Source organism: Lemur catta, chromosome 14, assembly GCF_020740605.2.
Source record: "Lemur catta isolate mLemCat1 chromosome 14, mLemCat1.pri, whole genome shotgun sequence".
Taxonomy (NCBI): domain Eukaryota; kingdom Metazoa; phylum Chordata; class Mammalia; order Primates; family Lemuridae; genus Lemur; species Lemur catta.
The window spans coordinates 40,324,484-40,341,286 of record NC_059141.1 but is presented as its reverse complement, the minus strand read 5'-3'; the positions used below and the strand labels follow the sequence as shown (position 1 = coordinate 40,341,286).

Below are 16,803 nucleotides of genomic sequence, written 5' to 3'. Positions count from 1 at the left end.
CTGACTGATTGCTATATGCCAGGCACTAGGTAAAATCATTACACATTACCTTATGTAATCCCCAAAATAATGCTGTAAGGTAACTACAACTATTGCCCCCCACTTTTTTTAATAAATGAGGGGTTTTAAAAAGTTAAATAATTTACCCAAGGTCCTACAGCTGGGGAGCAAAAGACCAAAATTTGAGCTTATCTGGAACATGACCCCTTAAACTCATGAATATTACTCATATTAAAAAGTAATATCTGATGATCTTTAGAGACCAAAAAGCAAATTTTGAATCAAATACATGTATAAAGGCAACTTGCAGTAAATTTCTTCATACTATATTCAATGAAAATACTCGTGGTTTTTTGTTTTCTTTTTTAAACAAAGCAAGACTTTATTTTTAAAGTATCCATAATGTCCAGATTTTTATATCAAATAACATTAGAGGGCTGATTAGTGAGGTCATGGCAAGAGAAGGTCCCCAAATAAAAGCCCTAACAAATGTTTACATTAACACATAGCTGTACTCTACACCTCCTTTGGAAAAGTGCTCAGGATCTCCTACCATATGGAAGCCACGCACGGCAAGAGTGCCCAGACTTGTCAGGGCAGCACTTTATCTGAGGCCAAAAATTAACTCATTTCATTCATTCCTCAAAGAATATTTGACCATCTGTCTGGCTTAGAATGGAAAGGCTAGATATACCATGGTAAATAAAACCTCCGTGGTCCCTGCATTTCTGGATCTCCCAGTCTGCAAGGAAAAAAACATGAGACAAATGTTGTTTAAAAGCACTGAATATACAAAGTCCAGGATCGAATGAAAGAATAATGTGGGAATATATTTAGACTTGGAGGCTAGGGAGGGTCTCTGGGAAGTCATGACATTTAAGACCATAGATGGCACAACTATGAAAAGAATGGGGACAAGGAGAAGACAATTCCAATTATAGGGTACAACATGTACAAGGACCTTCGGGTGGGAAAAGGCCTACCATATTTGAGAAAAGGAAAGATCAGTGCACTAGAGCCTGGTGAGCTGGTGGTAGATGAGGTAGGCTCAAGATGAAGTGAGAAATGCCCCATTATTCAGAGCCCTGTAAGCCAGAGGAAAGGATTTAGATTTCATTCTAAGAGGAATTTGAAGGCTTTGAGGGTTTTAAGGGCCTGGCCTGATTTCTCTACTCCCTACTCATCACCCCACCCTGCCTTTTATTCTTTAAAGAGCACACTGACTATGTAGGGAATGGATAGGAGGATAAGAGTAAAATGAAGGTGACCAGTTAGAAAGTTGTTGCTATAATCCAATTCAGCCATAGTTATGGCTTGGGCTGGAACCTGGAAAATAGTTTTAGGAAGATCAATAGCACTTGATAGATGAGTGTGGGGGTAGGGAAGAGAAGAAGGGTTGAGTCAAGAATGACACCCAGGTTTCTGATATAAACAACTGGGTGATAGAGAAAAGAGTAGAAGTGAAAGAGGAATGAGTTTTAAGAAGAGCATCAGGCATTCAGGCTTAAACTTGTCGAGTCTGAAGTGCTTATGTGACATCCAAGTATTTTTATTATATATACAAATCTGGATCTCTGAGGACAGGTTGGAGCTGGACATATGAGAACGTGAGAGTCATCACTGGAGATGAGTATTGAATACCAGAGAATAGATGTGATGACCTAGGGAGAAAGTTGACATGAGCAGAGAAGGGGCTTAGGATTGAGTCCTAAACAACAACATTTTCAGAGTTTAAAAGGTTGCCCCTGACCCCTTCCTTCCTAGGGAGATCCAACCATGACCCTTGTTAGTAAGCACTCAGTAAGTGGCAGCTATTATTACTAGTATTAAGAGAAACAAGAAGAGAACCAAGAATAGAACCTTGAAGAGCCTGGATCACAGAGGCTGGTAGACTAAGACAGTAGCCAGAGATGCTAGAATGTAACAGCAGGAGAAGTGAGAACAGCAGTGTCACTGAAATCCTCTGCATGTGATGGTGGTTTAAACTTCAGAGAACTTTCCATTATTCCATATCACTTGTTTCTCATAGCAACCCTAGGAAAGTAGTAAGACAGGTATTTGCCATCCTCTTTACTAAGTAATGAACAGAGACAGAGAGAGCAGAATCTTGGAGCCTGCATTGAATGACAGGTCTGTATTTTAACCAGATTTCCTGATTTCTGCTTCTGGGAAGTCAGAGATACAGCCTGAATTGCTTCACTATAAATCCAGGACCCTGTCCCTCCAGAATATTTTCCTAGAATTCATTTGGAGTGGATATGTTTTTATATTATATTTTTAAATTTATTTTTCTTACCCTCTAAAAAAAAAATATCTAGCAAAAATCCCAAAAGCCCGGGCTTCAAGGTAAAAGCAAGGGTTGTCAAGTCAGGTGGTTTGAATTCCAATTATGGCTCCACTATGGGTCCACTATGTACTAACTGTGTAACCTTGAGATTGCTGTTTAAAAGCTCTGTGGCTCTCTTTCTTTATCTATAAAATGGAGGAAATAATAGTACTTCATTGTTATTAGAATTAAACGAGCTAATCCACTTTAGAACTGTGCCTGACACATAAACATTAAAGTAACTATAAAATTTTATTTTATTAGTGTTATTCTTTTTTTCACTGCCAAAATATGAATCAACATTTTCCCCATATTTTTCTATTACTGGTCCTGTTGACTTCAGATGTTTTTAATCATAAGTCACTAGAAAAGAACAAACTCAAAAAAGCCCCATTTATTGGCATTAGTGAAAGAACACACCTACCTGAATTGGGAATGATTTTAAAACTGCACTGTAGCTTATTATAATTATCTAAAATCATTGAAAAATGCTTAGAAATAAATGTTCTTAGCCCTATGACCTCTGCAAAGAAAAAGAAGAGAAGGGAAGGAAAGAGAAGTGGGTAGGGAAAGAAAGGAAGAACTAAATAATTCTCTGATCAGAAAAGGCTTTCCTCCTTAAGCCACGAGAGCACTAACTCTTAAAGAGTTGACCTGTAAAGGGGGACCTCGGCTAGAACAGAATCTGCATTTTCAAGGAGATGGCATTTGAAACAAACTTGAAGGATAGAGAGAACTTCGATATAAATGATGAATAAACAAGGGAAGGATAGGTGGAGACAAAATCATGAGCAAAGGAAAAGAAGTTGGAAAACAATGTATAGTTGATAACTGGCACATATTCTAGATCCACAAAAGGAGCTCTATGGACCAGCAGTATCAACATTGCCCAAGTTTGCTAGGCATGCAGAATTTCAGGGCTTACTCCTGACCTACTGAATCAGAATCCACAGCTGAAGATTCCGCAGTTTTAATACACACTAAACTTCGAGAAGCACTGCTCTAGAACATATCACCAGCCCTCAAATCATCTAGAGAGTTTAAAATGTTTGATGCTAGGTCCTACCCCAAGAAATTGTGTATAAACTAGAATGAGATGTGGCCTGGATACTGGGATTTTTAAAAAATCTTCCCAGGTAATTCTAACCGGTAACTAAGTTTAGGAACTACTCAAGATTCTAAAACAAAGCTTTTTAGTAGAGAGTAGAGGGAATTAAGCCTAAAAAGGTTCACTGGGCTGGATCACAGAGAGCCACAGATGCTGAGTTAAAGATACGGGAACTTTTTAAAGCTAGTCATTGGGAGCTAAAAACCACAGGTGTGTCCATGGGCTTATAAAGGAAAGGTTGACTCTATACCTGATCATACTCCTGACTTCAAGATGTAATAAAGTACATATTCCTCTGTGAAATATCAACTGCCCTGAAAATCCATTGAATTGCTATTTTACTATATTTTAAAATATTTCTTAAAATTAAAAATTACAATGAAATAGCTACAAGGAATGAATGACTGGTTTTCTGCATTAGTTTTTCCTACCTTTGGGTTTGAAAAGCATACAAAAGCCAAAAAAAAGACTTCTAATTGCAAGTGCATCTATCTCATATCCATTATCTAAACCGAGAAAGGGGAAATGATTCAAATTTCTATTTCTGAAATGTCGTTTTGATGGCTTCTGCCCTCACTCCTTCCCATCAGATGGCGCTCTCATCACAGTTTATGCCAAGTATTAATATTTTTACAGCAGGCACACAGTCAGTCACTTAGCCAAAGTTCTCGTGCTTTGTGTGCAACACTGTTCTCGGTATAAAGTCTTTTGTCCAGTGAATGACCTTCCTGCACCCCGTGTGATTGGAACCAACACACTGATTACATGACTGAGAAAAGAGAAATTTATAAGGGGAACTAACTCTCAATTTTGGAGGGGTAACCAAAAAACTATCACCCAAGTCATTCTCACTTCACTATAAATGGGCATAATTAACAGCATTTTTAAAAGAATATATCTAGAAAGATAATGTTTGCTTGCCTTGAGGTGAGAAGAGAAAGACCTTGCTGCTTATTACAAAATGAACCTGGGAAGTTGAATTCGCTTTTAGAAGAGATGAAGAAAAAAGTTAACTGGGTTGTAGTGATGATCACGCATCTATGTTAATTTACTAAAAATTATCAAACTGTATATTTATAATAGATGAAGCATGGTATATAAATTGTATATCAATTAAGCTACAAAAAGTGGAAGAGAAGAAATTTAACTAGAGAAAACAGAGCACCGTGGTAACATTATCGTAAGACCATCTAAGCAGCATGGTGCCTGAAAGATCAGGATTAAATGGTAAAAACAGGTAAGAAAATCCTGATCATCTTACTCTGATTTGCCCACCCTGTGTGACATCTGCCCAAATGAGTCACTTTCCTTCTTTGGAACCTCTGCAGAGTCATGGTAAGAGGGTGTTGCAATCACCCAGAAGGAACTGATACTTTGATGTTCTTGGCTCCAAGCATTAGTGACCTGGGGCATGGAGGTCAGTAGCACTTTTACTGCAAAAAAGGAAGCCAGACCTGTAGTGGGGCAGACAGACGAAATTCTGTACTCACATGTTTACATAAGCCAAAGTGTCCTAGGTGATCCATCTAAAGAGAAACTTGTCTGGGGTAAGTAAACAACCTCAAGGTCACTGGGAACACTCTTGGGCCCCCACAGAAGCAAAATTCTAACAGTTCTCCTAGATCTGCAAAAATAGCATTCCTTATATGTGAGTAAATAGGGTTATTCCTAAAATTGTTCTTGCCTTACTCAGAATTTCTGTATGGGCTGTATCTTGTTCTCAGGCAGGCATTCAAGTTTGTCAGCTTTTCACACTGAACAAGATGGAAGGACAGGATGTAGTAAGAACTTTGTTTTATGGAAAAGGAATTTGTACCAAGAACAATACTGCATGAAAATATGAAAACCTCTGCCAAAGACTGTTGATTTATTTTGACATATTAAGACTAGCTATAAAACACTGATGCTTTATGCAGGAATCATCTAATAAGACAAGACGTTCTCAGTGAAGCCTCCATTAAAAAGTTCAAATGAAATTAATTTATCCCATCATGACTAATGCAGGCAGGAGAAGGGAAAGTATTCTTTGCAATTGTAGAACTTAGTCTTTAAGTTTAATTTGCATATGAAAAAAGCAATTTCATAGCAATGAAGTAATGACATTGTTTCCCCTTTTTGAAAGATTAGTTGGCTTTGGCATTTGAGTTGCGGGGAAGTGAGGGACTTATTATAAAACATACAGAAATAACTGAGATGCTCTGTCCTCATTCCCTGTCTCTGGCTGTTTGTGCGCATGAAAGCCCCAAACCCCTTACATTTTATTGTTGATGGAAATCTCAGAGATCACCTCTCTAGTCACCTCATTTTAGAGATGGAGGCCCGAAGAGTTGCAGATGGCTTTCCTGAGTAGCACTGAGCTTCAGAGACAAAAATAAAAGAGAATCTTCCCAACTTAGTCTCTAAAACCACAAATACAGTAAGCAAGGCCCCATGGAGGTCACAGGGTCACCTACCAAGGTCACTGCCTTCTAAGAGCTTTCCAGTCCGTCCACCTTAGGGCCTTGTCCTCTGATGCATCTAGCAGATAGCCTCAGTCAAAAGCATCATGTTAAACCACTCCATTAGGAATGGAGAACCCATTCTCAGGCTTTCCTGTTGAATGGCAAGTAAGACTTAAGTAAGTTCTCTTAAAATAAAAAATAAAGAAAGCAAGCTAAACTCACTACCTACTATCTCTCTTTCCACAGGACCATTTGTTTTTACTGCCAGTATTGAGAAATTCATGGAAGAAATGTCCACAGGAAGTAAAACTTCATGGAGAAGGGTGTGTGTGTTTGCTGCTTCCACACATTAAAGGCATGATTTTTTTTTATGCAAAAAGAAAAGAAAAAGAAAACCACCCACATTTTAATTTAGCATGAGCCAATTTACAGAGCATGGAAATTCACTTTCATTTCCGGGATTGGCGCGTGTGCAATTAGCAATGCAGTGTATATACAAGAAGCCATGCTGTTAACAGTTTATCTCAAGTAATTTGGTGTCATTTACAAAAGGAAGAAATTCCTGCCATCAAAAGGGACAGAAGGAGAAGGAATGATCAAATCACAGAGAAACACTAAAATTACTAAATCCACAACAGCTCGCCTTATTTTTCTTGGACCCAAACTGTCAGGGTATAAACACTATTTGTTTCTTTTTTAAAACATCGATAGTTTTGCTGTAAATAATAACACTGTATAAATTCTAACAGAAAAATAGAATAAATGTTGATAAGGCACTGCCTCTTAGAACACAACAGAATATTGCAAATGCATTTAACAAACTGGGGTCTCAAATGACTTCACCCTAGAAGAGGAGGGAGTGGTTCTGGGTGGGGGGGACTCTTCACTGATTCTTGTATATTAGCAATTATAATGTTTGTATATGCAAAACTGCTAAGCTTGATTTTAAAAAAACAAATCTTTAAAATCTGCTGCAAATTTAAATAATTCCTAAAATGAGGAATTCTGTAGTTCTGTGAAAAAATTTTTTCTTCAGAATACTAATATTTTGATGCATGTGTATCACCTTATTTTGATTAAATCTTTTCCAATTTTGCAAACACTACAGTATACTGCAACACAGAAGATTTTATCTGTAAACACAAAGCCCTTCATCTAATATTTGTTGCTATTGCCAATTTTTCAATGAAATGACCTAAAAATGAAAAAAAAAAATAACCTATACAGTAGTTGCTTTGGGGGTGGGGGGTGCTGTTAGTGCTTAAAGGGGGGTAATGCTTGCCGCTTTAGAGGTGGATGGTGCTCATAAGCGGCCCCAGTCAGGGGTATTTAAAAATGGACTGAACAGAAATCCTTAGCTAGTAGAATGGCAGCACGCTGTAAAATTATTACTGTATCGTGTACTGGCTATAAGATGTAGACACCTTTCAGTAAGCCAATCATTTGTAACCATTCTAGCAGTGTCATATTAGGTTAATAAGGCTGCTGTGTTTTAAAGGGCATTTTTATTTGGGTTTTGGTGAAATTCTTTAATTTGTTGATTATATTCTCATAAAATCAGCACTCACTGACACATAGCTCTAATGACATATGTATGAAAAACCATACACTGGATGACCTAGTCGATTATTTAAGCATAAAATAAATTGTGTTAAACTCTTCACCTATCTGTGCTCTACAGTGTCCTTATGTTCTCTGGCAAAAAGACAGTTGTCTAACCCCTTGTTATCTGAGTTCTGGCCATACCAGTCCACCCCACCAGTCCTACTTGTGCCTCTGTGATCACTAAGGAGACAGTCCCCAACATTCAGTTCTGCCTTGCAAGAACTGCAAGCTCCCAACTTATATACATTCTGTGCATTTCATGGAGGAGCCAAGAATTAAGGATAAACTGACAAGTAACTTTTGCCCACATCTGTTTGGGCTGCCCCTCAAAAGTGGAGAATTGGGGCTATTATAGCCACCATGTGAAGAGATTGTAAACTGGTATTTCTAGGAACCAGCCAGCCTGCAGTTGCTTTTAGCCCATAAAGCAATTATTTTTTAATTGACATTGTCAGTGCTTACAAGTTGAGAGATTTCATATAACAACTCAAGTTTATAATTTCTCTTGAAAAGCAAGATGGACAACAATGGGCCTCATTCCCAGAAGGTAACCACCTGCTGGGGCTGAGTTGTCCCTGCCCTCTTCAGCCACGTGTGTGGTCTACAGGAACCACAGCCCCAGCCCCATTTCTTACATCTGTGTGTCCTGACTACCCTAGTAGGCAGTGGAGTTTGCAACCATACAATACATGAATCTAAATTCTACAAGGGCAGAACCCATGGCTGTTTTAATATTTATTCTAGCCCAGAGCCTGGCATAGAGTAGTAATGGTAGTAGTAACTGTCATCACTAACATTGGAATGCTCATGACATGCCATTCTCTGTTCTAAGTATATGCCGTTTATTGATTGATTTAGTGCTCGTAACCAAATTATAACTTAGTTACTGTCTTTGGTAGTAATAGCCCTTATAAAAAATTAGATGAGTGCTTGGAGACATTCAGTGATGTCATATATTGCCTGTCCATTAAAGATTATTGCCAAATGGGATAAGTTGTTCCCAGTAAAGATTCAATATTAATGCTAAGACAGGTACAGAAAACCTACTTTGTATAAAGAATGGGGCTACACTGCACTTTCATGGTGTCCCAAATAAATGAAATGTGCCCCTGCCCTTGCACCAAAATCCTCGTATGATGGGCAAACTGAGAGACCCTTGAAAGGTTAAATGTCACTTTGTAAAACCAGGATCAGAATACAGGTGACCTAACTTCCTATCTCAAAGTTATGAATTCCTGACTCTCAGTCTTTGACAGGAGGTATTTATTCTGAGCTAGAAATTCAACGATGTGTGCTTGTCTAGGTGTTAAATGCTTATGTTTATATGCCTGAAAATTTGACATTAGGTATATGTGATGGGCTAAAGCTTCAGGTCAAACAAAAGTTCATAAATGTACTCAGCAGTATCTAAAACATGATAGGATTTTATTTCCATATATGTGTATATGTATATATTTATATATGTATACATGGATTGAATGGGACGTACATTGTATATTCTGAACATAGTCTTTGGCCTGCCACCGTATAAAAATGTATTTAAGCTTTTCCTTGATTGACATTGCTGTAAAAAAAAATGAAATGATTGATAAATTTCTGATATTTACTCTTTTTCCATTTTATATTCCTATTAAATTCTTGAGTTCGTGAAATTAAAATATATTATCACTATACTGCCAAATTACGGCAATATGCTATGCAAGGTTATTTCACCACTTTTAAGAGGGATCTACTTTTTCACTGAACACATAAGCAGCCTCCTTTGCTCTGTAAATAAGGACTGTTTGGCATCCTGGTGTTCCAACATGTTCATTTTGATATCATCTTGGAGTTCCATTGAGACTGAAGTGTTTCTCCATAGCAAATAAATTTAAAAAGTTGTTTGTTTGCCTTTATTACTATAAGCATCAGCTCATGATTGGCTGTATGACACGGATATGTGAGAAGCCCAAAAGTAAATTATAACAATAACAACCAATAATAACGCATCCCTAGGATGTCTCTGAAGAAGCCAGTGATCCAAAAAGTAATTGATGATCTGGGTGAGGCTTGATTATTCTGGACTTGTTGAAGAGGGCTTGGCATATTAAAAGGGGTATCATTTCCTAGTCATATCACACTACTTTTTCATGAATTGATGATCAGATAATCCAGAAGTAAACATTTCCAACATTGAGATTTGAGTCAAATTTTTAAAGAGTTCTTTTAATAATATAGATGAAAGGCACTGGTGTAATTTATTTACATGGTTAACTGTCTAAATACACACCAATACAAAAAAAACAATATAAATAATAGAGTGGATTCTGACAGTCCTCAGTGATAGGCCCAACAGCTTCCACTTCTTTAACAGAATTAAATGCAGACAGTTTAAGGTAGAGCAAAATGAAGTTTACCATTTTATCTGCTATGCTCATTCACTGACAGGTATGTATAATATGTACAACTAGGTGAATGTTCAGTGAAGAAATTTTATTCTTTATCCCTTTGTACTTCCTGAGTTAGCAAGTAAACACCTTGAGAGTTGTATTTCCAACGGGACATCTTGGGACTCCTCACCCAATTCCACAGCAGTTCCATAGCAAAGTTGAGACAAACATGCTGAGAGGATTCTAAAGGCGGCGAAAAGCAGGACTATACCACGGAGGGACACCGGAAGCAAGAACTGTCAGGACTTTTCTTCTAGGACCACCATAGGACTTCCTGTGGATATCCCAGTAAAAGATGGTCTCCCTGCCTAATTTCCCCCCAACATCCTCAATTACCACTTCTCTTCTGCCATCTCTTCTGAGAACTGGGAAAGAATGAAGACTTGCCAGCTTTTCAAAAGATTGCTATCACATGATGTACACCATTAGGTCCTCATACTAGACTGTACGCTCCCTGAGGGCAGGGACTTTGTATTGTTCTCTGGTATATATCCATGATACCTAGAATAGTGCCTGACACCTTATAGGTGCTCAAGAAATATTTGTTGAGTGCATGAATGAATGAATCGGCAAACATCAGAGGACAAGAAACAATAAGTGGGAATTGTCACTCTGTGCACCATTTTCTTTATAGGCTCAACCGAGTTGGAAATCAAAGAAAAGCAGAGCTTTTGATGCTAATCACTTCATTCCCCAAGGACTAACTGTGCCACCATCCTCCACTGGCCTGTTCCTGTTGGATGACCCCTTTGTTAGTCAAAATGTCCTAAGTAATTGTGTTTGGGTGTGCCAATACCTCATGAGCAAACAGCACACCAGGCGTGCTACTGAAGTGGGCCTCATCCTCATCACTGACTGGCCATGGAGAAATCAGGCAGGAGTGTGGAGAACACATCATGAACCCTCCTCCCTGTAAAACAGTTAGCTTAGTTGCCTCCACCTGGTATTGCTAAGTGCTTGGTGGGTTAGTAAAGGACCACAAGGTCTGGAAATTACATCCTGGAGGCCACTTGGCCATATCCAGCCTGCAGAGATGTTTTGTTTGGACCACACAGAGTTTGAAAAAAGATGGCCAACATTTTTTTAAAAACCAGGATATTTTAGATGACATTTTGTATTTTGAGTTCTCTTTAAAATCTGAAGATGTAACAATGCTTTTCCTGAAATTTCTTATGATGACCACCACCTGGAGCAAAGCTGCACCTGCCACCTTTGGACAGGCATGTGTTTTACCATTCACCATGGTCCCTTCACCGCCTTTCCCTATTTCCTCTAAAACCCAACCTACTTTATTTATTTCTATTCTCGGTCTGTTGAAGGAAGGAAAAGGCAAATTGATGTCTTCCTGCTTAATATGCTTTCTGGAAAGCCAAACATCCACCTCATTTTCATCCTGTCTCTCTCCCAATGCCAGTAAGAGGAGGTTGGAACAGAGGAGCAAGTAACTGAGAAGGGAAAGATGATCAGGTGGTTCTCCAAACCCATCCGTCCCTCTCATTCAACAACATGTATTCAGTGCTGGCCACTTTCAGGTGCTCGCCTAGGCACACGATATCTAAGTTCTCTGCCCAGGTACCTTAAAAATGATAACATCGCCAGCCTTTGTGTGAAATCTACATCTAGGGCTCCTCAGGAAAGGAAATCCTAGCATGACTTGTGGAAACAAAACTACTGCAGCCCATCAGAGGTGGTGTGTGCTGGTGAACAAGAGAAGACAATGTAAGTTGGAGCGGAACAGCCCTGTGGCTACTGAGTGTAGCTGCTGCAATTTCATATCACACCTGCTACGCAGAATTAAGTGAGACTCAAGGCCTGACAAAAATATTTCAGTGGAAAACTTTAAAAACATTTCAAAAGTACTTAACCAAGTCTAAGAGAATACTGTAGAATCCCTTCTTACTTCCAGATTTCAAAGATTTAGGCGAAACAAGCTGAAACTTTGAGCTTACACACAATGTTCTCCTTCCCCACATTAAGTCCCACAATTGTGGTCTCTTCCACAAAGGCGCCCCTGCTGACGCCAACTCCCACTGGCAACTCAGGCTAACTAAATGAATACCCCACAATTCCACACTCACATCTTCATCCTTGCTAGTTTCGCTAGTAGTCTCCTTGCTCTTCAATGACTGTTTTTCACAGTCACCAGGGCAGAACAGGGTACACAGAGAGTTTATAATAAGTATTTAGCTTCACAAGCCTAATCATTTACTTGTTTTTTATGGTAAAGCCTCGCCAGACTCCAACTATGCTGCAGTACACATCTGATGGCTCAGTCTGGGTGCAACAGCCCACCTCCAGGAAGCCAGTAAAGAGCTACCTCACGCCCTGGCTTGCTAGCACTGCTATCACGGTTAGTGTGCCTTGCCCGGGTAGAGCCTGAAGCATGGAGTGAATAATGGGTATCTAGGGAAAAGCTTGTGAAATCTTAACCCATTCAAGGACATGTGGCTCAATAAAATAATAAAATAAAATAAATATAGTGGTGACAGCTGTAGCATAGTAAGCTTCAGAGTAGATCTTATGCTTCCGGCTCTGATAAAACTGAATTTTCAAGTTCCATAGGCCAAAGTGGCCACACTCTCAAGTGTCTGTGGAGACTAGACATGTCATCTAAATTAGCCAGAGGGCTGAGGTCAACTGTTGTGCGTAAATATTGGCTGCCTCTTCCTGAGAGTGGATTATACTTCCCAGCCCCATTGCCTTCACCTTGGCCATGGAACTTAACTTTTGGCAATGAAATAAAAGCAGATGCTCTAAGAACTAGTGCCATTTCTGTTCCTGCTTCCTTTCCTCCTCCTTCAATAATACCAATGATGTTTCAGAGAGACTCCAGTGCTAAGGTGACGACGATGTGGAGCAGAACCACAGTTGACTCACCATGGACATGCAATGTGAGCAAGAAATAAACCTTTCTAGTAAGCCACTGAGATGTTTCAGTCATTTGTTACTCTGGCATAGCCCACTATCCCAATCAATATACAAGTCAGGTATAAGACATTAAGGGGGTGATAGGTACTGGGTAAGCACATTCACCTTCTAATGAGGCTGCCTTATGGGAATATAAGCCCAGCTCTGCCAGCTTTTCAAGTTTTTAAAATGTTGGCAAACAATTCAATTTTTTCCTTAATTATTGTAAGGGCCAAACAAAACATGCCTGTGAGTCAACAGTTTTCAAAGTCTGCTATTGGCTCTTGGCATTTGCAGAATGCACACATTCCTACATCATGCTATACAAATAAATGTATTAATGATTTTTAATCACACACTGTACATAAGCAAATAACTTATTCCTGAGTCAGTCTGATAGATTACCTCTCACCCCCACCTCAGTATGGTTCTTCTCTATGCACCATTTCAAACTCTGAAAGTCTCATTAAGGATCTGAAGGAGTCACTTTGCTTTTTCACTCATATTATATTGCATTTTAGTGAAGACTCAATCTTTACGCATTTAGGCTTGGTGTAAGTTCTTTCTTACCTCTATAACCATATCTCATTCCATCTTACCCCTTTCTCTCACTACACTTTAGACCAGGGACTAGTCTCAGTCTCAGAATCCTTTGTTGCCTGTCTGCAATGACATGAGAAACCTGAGCCAGAATGTAAATGAACTATGTTACTAAGCAAATTCTTTAGTTCAGCTGATTTTTCAAAAAAACATAGTTGATTTACATTCTGGCTCAGGTCAGGCAGATGGGAGCGGGGAGGAAGGGATGGGTATATACACACCTAATGGGTCCAGTGTGCACCATCTGGGGGATGGACACACTTGAAGCTCTGACTCAGGTGGGGCAAGGGCAATATATGTACCCTAAACATTTGTACCCCCATAATATGCTGAAAATAAATAAATATAGTACATTTACTTATATGGTATGTATCACTTCCCATATGGTCTTATGTCCTATTTGTTAAAGAACATATTTTGGTTTTCTGACTAGAATAAAGCTTTTTGAGTCCACGAGTCCCAGCTCTCATTCCTTTTTGATAAATAGATGTATCTAGGACAGTGACACGGACACAGTATAAACTAAATAGCACCTGAGTTGGATTTGATGTGGAGCCATACTCCACATTCATCCTGTCAAACAAATTTCCAGCTTCTCTTGAAAAGGCAGAAGAGCTAATAATCCTGGGCCTGTATTCCTGTATTACTTCGTTAGAGCTAACTAAACACTGTTTTTGGTTGGGATGTGTGTTCAAGTTTCCCATGGTCTCTACTACTCTACAATACCTTGCATTTGATTTTTGACCCTTGTGAAGCCAAAGGAGTTTAGATTGCAGCTAAAGGTTAGCCCCACCAGAGTAGGAAGAGTTGCAGTCATTATACCATGTGGCCATTCATATTGCCTGAATAGCTCTTTTCTGCTATTGTTCTACCAGCAAGATTTTCATTTCAGCCAAAGAGGTGGCTTCTAGCACCAGTTTAGCAGGGGCTGTGCTGTACTTGGGTGATTCAGAGAATTATTTGAAGATCTGATACTGTTGACACATAGCAAATGACTTTAACAACCTTCCCATCACATGTCCTTGGCACAAGATGGAAAAACCCCATGATGATACCTGACAGTAACAAAACTCTCATAAAATGTTGTGGAGGAGGAGTTGAGTTATAAAGCTCTTCTCAGCAAGTCTTTACTGCAGGTGGAAGCACAGCAACCCTCAAAGGCAAAGTGAAGACTTTGATATCTTGCAGCAAGTCACTGAAGGTGTGGCTGGTTTTCCTTGACATTCACAAGATATTTTCCCTGTGTTTGTCTCCCTCCCTCATTTATTTATTCAGCAAATGTTTGACTGTTAGTGCCAGGCCTTATGCTATATGCTGTAGATATATCAATGAATAAGAAGGACAGTAAGTATACAAAGAAACAAGATGATTATAGTGATAAATGCTATGAAGAAAAAAAGTGGTGATGTGACAGAATGAGGGGGTGGGTAGGGCTTAGGCTATTTTAGAGAGGGTGTGCAGGGAAGGCATGAGGAGGTGGCATTTGGAGGTTGAGATGAGAGCTTCCATGGCAGAGGGAACAGTAAGTACAAATGGGATGGGATGAAATGAGAGAAAACTTGGCATTTGTTGAGGAACAGAAAGGAAGCTAATGTGGCTAGAGCCATGCTATGCAGAGCACCAATCTGTAACAAGAATTTATACCATATTTATTATAAATCTCTGTACCACTTTCTTCTCAAGAAAACGTTACTATGTATATAAAGTACAAACAGTCCTGGCACATAGTAAGTGCTACTGTTGGCTACTGTTATAATTGTTGTAAGCATTAAGAGTATTATTATATTATCATTATAACAATGATCTAAGGATTGCTCTTGACAAAGTGAACTGGAAAGAGAGCCCAGCAGAGAGCTTTGCACATATTAGCCACTCAATAAATGCCAATTGGCCATTAGTCTATCTTCTTCTGAAAAGTTTCTGTTCATGTGCTTTGCCCATTTTTTGATAGAGGCAAAGCTGATTATTGCTGATTTTCCTGAGTTCTATATAGATTCTAGTTTCAGCCCTTTATCAAATGTGTATCACGTGAATATTTTCTCCCATTCTGTAGGTTGTCTGCTCTCGTGATAGTTTCCTTGGCTGTGCAGAAGCTTTTTAATTTGATGAGGTCCCATTTACTTATTTTTGTTGTTGTTATGATTGCCTTTGGGCTCTTCTTTATAAATTCTTTCCCTAGACCAATGTCTGGAAGAGTTTTTCCAACATTGTTTTCTAGAATTCTTATAGTTTCATGCCTTAGGTTTAAGTTTATTATCTACCATGAATTGATTTTTGTGAGAGGTAAGAGGTGTGGATCTTGTTTCAGTCTTTTCCACATGGCTATCCAATTTTCCCAGAACCATTTATTGAATAAGGATTCTTTTCTCCAGTGCATGTTTTTGTCTACTTTGTCAAAGATTAGATGGCTATATGAGGATGGTTTTATACCTGGGTTCTCAGTTCTGTTCCATTGGTCTATGGCACTGTTCTTGTGCCAGTACCATGCTGTTTTAGTTACTATAGCCTTGTAGTATAGCTTGAAGTCTGGTAAATTGATGCCTCCCAACTTGTTCTTTTTCCTTAAGATTGCTTTTGCTATATGAGGTTTTCTCTGGTTACATAAGAAGCATAGAATTATTTCTTCTAGATCTGCAAAAGATGATATTGGTATTTTAATAGGGATTGCATTGAATTTGTAGATGACTTTGGGTAGTATAGACATTTTAACAATGTTGATTCTGCCCATGAGCATGGTATGGTTTTCCACCTGTTTACGTCCTCTGCTATTTCCTTGTTCAGTGTTTCGTAGTTCTCCCTGTAGAGGTCTTTTACCTCCTTAGTTAAATATATTCCTAGGTATTCTATTTTCTTTGTTGCTATTGTGAAGGGTAATGAGTCTTTGATTTGGTTCTCAGTTTGACTGTTGTTGGTATATAGGAATGCTACTGATTTCTGTACATTGATTTTGTAACCTGAGACTTTGCTGAATTTGTTTATCAAATCAAGTAGTCTCATGGCAGAATCTTTGGGGTTTTCTAGATAGAAGATCATATCATCAGCAAAGAGCAATAGCTTGACCTCTTCTGCCCCCATTTGGATGCCCTTGATTTCCTTCTTTTGTCTGATTGCTCTGGCTAGGACTTCCAGTATTATGTTGAATAGAAGTGGTGATAGAAGGCAACCTTGTCTAGTTCCAGTTTTAAGCAGGAATGCTTTCAATTTTTCCCCATTCAGTATGAAGTTGGTTGTGGGTTTGTCATATATGGCTTTTATCATTTTTAGGTATGTCCCATCTATGCCTATTTTGTTAAGCATTCTTATCATAAAAGGGTGCTGAATTTTATCAAATGCTTTTTCTGAGTCCATGGAGAGGATCATATAGTCTTTGTTTTTGTTTCTATTTAT

General features: G+C 38.8%; 1 protein-coding gene and 1 long non-coding RNA gene across 6 annotated transcripts in view; one reads left to right on the top strand and one right to left on the bottom strand.

Moving 5' to 3' along the window:
* ANK3 (ankyrin 3) overlaps nt 1–7,542 on the top strand; it is a 618,703-nt gene extending 611,161 nt beyond the window's left edge. For all 5 annotated transcript variants that reach the window (XM_045568777.1, XM_045568776.1, XM_045568774.1 and 2 more), the window contains one exon: nt 6,122–7,542. The gene's annotated coding sequence lies outside the window, so the exon portion shown is untranslated. The remainder of the gene's footprint in view (nt 1–6,121) is intronic.
* The window catches only part of LOC123650209, a 77,044-nt gene that overhangs the window by 26,373 nt on the left and 33,868 nt on the right, over nt 1–16,803 (bottom strand). The gene's annotated exons all lie outside the window — the stretch shown is intronic.